The 5051-nt window shown below is 37.7% G+C and overlaps 1 pseudogene; it reads right to left on the bottom strand.

The window, feature by feature from the left end:
• Positions 1 to 1194: 1194 nt before the first annotated feature.
• Positions 1195 to 3221, bottom strand: LOC122076266 (annotated as a pseudogene).
• Between the last annotated feature and the right edge of the window lie 1830 nt (positions 3222 to 5051).

The following is a 5051-nucleotide window of genomic DNA, read 5'->3' as shown; positions in this document are numbered from 1 at the left end:
TCTAATGATTATGACAAATCCATACTAGTAGTCTTAGTAGGACTTTAGTAGGGCCATGTTACACAATCATTTCATATATACGTAGCTATAAACTTCCCCTTTCATTTGTTTCTTTTTCTTTACTCTTTACCATCGGAGCTGGTCTCTTAGAAGACTTCCAATATAATCAAATCAGATTTAGTGTCCTCGGTTCCATTTATATTTCAATTTCCTTAAAGTAAGTTCCTCTTTTGAACACATTCAGACAATGCCCTTTTAAAATTTAAATAACAATGGGATTCCAACTATAGTTGCTTCCAATCTTTTTCATAATTATACTAAACAAAGTTGATTTAAAAATACCAAAATAGGGGAGGAGAAGCCAAAACCTCAGTTGGACAGTAGCAAGCCGTGAGGTTGGGCTGCAACTTGGCCTTGGCAGTAGCTCCCTCTCCCAACTCACTTCTCGCTCTCTTTCCTTCTCTTTCTTTTAAAACTCTTATAACCATGGAAGAACTAAGGTTTGAAAAGCTAAAAACTTCACATCCACTTCATCTTTCTTTTCTCAAATTTCAATTGAGAAGCTCTTCCTCCACTAAAATTATTGGAGTCCTTCTCTCCTCCTCCTTTCCTCCACTTTCTTTACCTGAATTTGAGAAAATCACATCCACCCCAATAGTCCATCTCCCTCTTAACTCTCTTCTTTCCTTTCCCTTCTTTTCTTTCCTTTCTTTCTTATTGAAAGATTTGTATGCACATCCTCCCTTTACAAACAAACCCTTACTCTCCCTTTCCCTTAGGGCCGAGAACAATTGAAGAGGAAGAGATATACAACCAACATGGATTCACTTTATATAGATGGTTGCTTTCCGCTAGTTTAATTGAGTTCATATTTTTCCTTTTATTTCCTTTTATTTTTTTTATGTTAAATATTTTTGTTTTATAGTTAATTTCTCTTTGTTTCTTTGCCTTAATGAAGTACTTCTTTATCCGCTAAGAAAAAAAGAAGTGTAGTATGAGATATAAAGGAAAATGAAAATATGAGAAAGAGAAAGTTACCTGATAGTATTGAGTATACCTTGACACATAGGGAAGTGGAATAAGATTGTGAAAAGATATCCATACCCTGGCTCCACTTTCCCATGTGTCTGGGCATACTTTTTTTTTGCTAGAAGATCCAAAGAATTATATTAAAAATAAGAAAGAAAAATATAGTACACCAGAGAAGAACCAGCACATCGAAAATTAGTACGAGATTCTAAGAGCAACCTTCCCACCTTCGGCATTGCCATTAGCAGGAAAGAGCTCCAAAGAAACTCTACCTAACAAAAGAGAGAAAAAGAAAGTACATAAATCTGTAACGGGGACGTGTATTAGCATCCCACTCCAGCTCCGTAATGATCGAGCAAGGCCATATCAGAACCGAATCAGAGATGTTTTGTCTTGCTGCTGATTTTGCAAGAAAATCTGCTACCGGGTTTGCCTCACGATAGCAATGAGTGATCTTCCACTCAACTGTATCAAGATAAGATGCTAAACCTCTCCATCTTTGAAGAACATACCAAGGAACCAAACCTCTTGAAAGAAGGTTAAGCACAGCCACTGAATCACATTCAATCCACAACTTCTGCACCTCAGTAGCTTTAGCATGTTCGAAGTTGCATTCTTTCTCCTTGAAAATTTGTAGACTGATGTACAAATATTACACGCATGTATTGCAAATCAAGAACTGCCTTAAAAATCACAACATCATATATTGAAAAGTTCGATATGGATCGACCATTAACATTTTCTTTGTAGTAGCACGAGAAGGTTGGCTACCTAGTGGTAGCTAACGCATAGATACATCTTTATCACTTAATTCTGATAGAAATGAGTTAAACTTTTTATTCTTCTCTTCATAGTCTCAAAGCTTTACTTTCCTGTAAAGGAAATCACAAAATTAACAAATTTACCCTCCTCCTTTGAGAGGTGCTCACTAACATTCTCCACGTATCTACTGAATAAAATATCAATTGCAGCATCACCGAAGTGACAAGCAATCAAGGGTTCTGCCACTGCTCTTATACACTTTGCCACCTTCTGCCTACTTATAAATCTATCAAATATGAAGCCTTTGTTGGCATCATCATCACTTCCATCCCAATTGACGTCAAAGATTTCTAGTTGATCAAGATAAAATGATCCTTCTGCACTAACTACAGCCTCTAACTCTTTACTAGAAGGCAGGCCTCAGCCTGGCCTAACCCTTACCTAGTGTTGGAGTTTTTCAACCCTAACCCGCCCGCAGGGTCGAAAAACTTGACCCAAACCCTGTTCGGGCTCACGACAAGTTCGGGTTGTGAGGGCCAAATTTTCACCCTATATCACAACATAGTATGTACTCCAATTTTGTAGCTAAGTTATCCGCTTGAGGCTTAGACTTATCATGATTTTCAACCAAAAATCAATACACCATTGAGAATGTGACAATAATATTGGGAACCCAAATTTGTCCAATTGGAATGCTAAATAGTTTAAAAAGGGGTGCAAGGGTTCAATGTTATAGTTGGAGAAAATTAATTAAGTTGCCAACCTGAGAGAGAAAATGAAGGCTGTAAGAGGAATGAAGGAAGTCTATACAACTGCTTGGAAATAGCCTATCATAGAAAGAACCAGGTAAGCCTGTGATGGAACATGGCACAAAATTTTCACCCTTCTCCTTCTTTAGTTGCTCATAGAAGGCCGGCAAGGTTTTGAAAATGGTGTTGAAATCATTACGTGAAAGATCGTTGAGGAACACTTGGAATTCAGGTGTATCACGATTCAACTGATGACATCATTCATCAATAGTCTCAATGATCTCTGAGATCACCAGGAGGGTGTTAGGCCCTGAAGAGCACCCCAAATCTGCTACCCCCAAACATGGAGGAAAGTTGGTCATATACAAATCTGAAATTCTCCCAATCACCACTGGCTTTGCCTTGGTAATCACTAGTTTCTGCAGAGGCCCAAGTTCAATGATAATGGAAGAAATTAGAGTGGGAAGACTACATAATCATTATGTGTGTGTAGAGAGAGAGAGAGAGAGAGAGAGAGAAAAGTACTTGAAGTTTGGAGTTACTAGCATAGCTAGTTTCTCCATTCCCCCCATTCATGTGGAGAATTTTCTGAACTTCCATGGCTCCTCTAAATTTTAAGTCTTAAGCAACAACTTTGCAAATGGGGTAATGGGAATTGTAAACCATGCTTGTGTATATATATGCATTTGATCCTTCAATCCCTGCTTGGGCCTTATAAAAGAATAATATTTCCACAACAACATTACGTGCTGAAATGATACGAAGAAAGAAACAAGAATTAAGGATTTTTATTCAGACTATTGAGATAGGTAAAATAATATTAAGTTGTGTGAACATAGCTTCAAGTGAACGGAACCACGTTAATTTGTGTATCTTCCCTCTAAACATAATCACTGACGTTCTCTATTAGGCCTAAAAGGTCGAAAGATAAAATAAAGACTTGGGTGCCGGTGAAAAAAATAAATAAAACAAGGGCTTTCATGGAAAAGAAGATTGTTGTTGGTTTCTCTTGGAAGATTACACACTAGTTCCGTGAAGTTAACATGGTGATAGATGGTTTGGCTAAACATGCTGCTATGACTAGGATCTCGACAATCTGGAAAATGATCTAAGTTGGGATGCTCAAGAGAAACCATATTGTAGGTTTTCTTGAGGTTTAGGTTGTTTGTGAGGTCCTCAATTTTGAAAATTTTTGTTCATTTTAATACAAATTCTTTGCTGATCTTAAGTAAAAAAAAGTAGAAGAAGAGTGTAGTTGTATTGACTCTGAATATTTTATTTTGCTAAGGATTAGCAAATGAATTTCATTAAATCAAATAAAAGAGAGAATATAATAAAAAATACTATTGAGCTATTGATCCACCTTCGGCATGGCCATCGGCAGAACAAAAACTCAACCAAAAAGACTATTTACATAAATCTGTATCTGGGACGTTTTTTAAAATCCCAACTTACATCAGAAAGCACAAAAGGTGGAGCTTCTTCCCAAACTTCAAAAGTTCTTGTAACTGCCCCATGCTTAGCCAATTTGTCAGCCACTGTGTTGACCTCTTTGTAACAATGTGAAATGATCCAAGAAATATTATCCAAGTACTGCTTGTGGAATAACCATTTCTGCTCAAAACACCATGAAATTTTCTGACTTCTGATACATGACACCACCGCCATGGAATTACACTCTACCCATAACTTATTCATCCCGATAGATCTTGCATTCTGAATCCCAGAAAAGAAAGCTGCAAACTCCACCATAAATTTCGGTCCAATCCCTTCATATTGCGTAAAACATCTTATAGGAAATCCTGCATCATTGCGAAATATCCCACCTGCTCCAGAGCACCCTAGATTTCCCAGAGAACACCCATCTATATTTAATTTGAAGACCGTTGATGGGGGGAAGCTCCAAAATAACTCCAATATTCTCTTAGGCTGGACCGTAACTGTAGACACCATTAACTTTTTAGACAAAAGAAGGTCTGAAATAGAGGTTACCTGAATCGTCTCTAGGGTGGAAAACACTTTGAGATCTCTCAAAATCAACTTCACAACCCAATTTGCAGTCCGTTTCAGATCTTCAAAGAGCCTCCTATTTCTCTCCTCCCAAAGATGAAGAGACACTAGAATACAAAGAGGCATCCACAACTTAGAGTAGCATACACCCGTAGCCTTCCTTTTCCACCAAGAGAATAGTTCCTGAACCGATGGGAACCCAATCCATCTCTGATCGAACAAAGCAAACATATTTGACCACACGATGCAAGAAAAAGGGCAATCTAAGATGATATGATTCAGAGTTTCTACATGCTTAAAGCATAAACTGCATCTGGATGGTAAAGCAATGAAGTGCTTCATAATTTTATTATCAGTTGGAAGGCACTCATGAATTAAAATCCACCCAAACATAGACTGTCGAGGAAGAAGACCTTTTAGCCAAACAAGTCTCAACCAGCCTTTAGAAGAACTCTTCGACCTCAAACCTTCCCATGCTAAGGAAACTGAGAATTTTACTGA

Source organism: Macadamia integrifolia, chromosome 4 (genome assembly GCF_013358625.1).
Source record: "Macadamia integrifolia cultivar HAES 741 chromosome 4, SCU_Mint_v3, whole genome shotgun sequence".
Classification (NCBI taxonomy): domain Eukaryota; kingdom Viridiplantae; phylum Streptophyta; class Magnoliopsida; order Proteales; family Proteaceae; genus Macadamia; species Macadamia integrifolia.
This window is presented reverse-complemented; position numbering and strand designations above follow the sequence as displayed.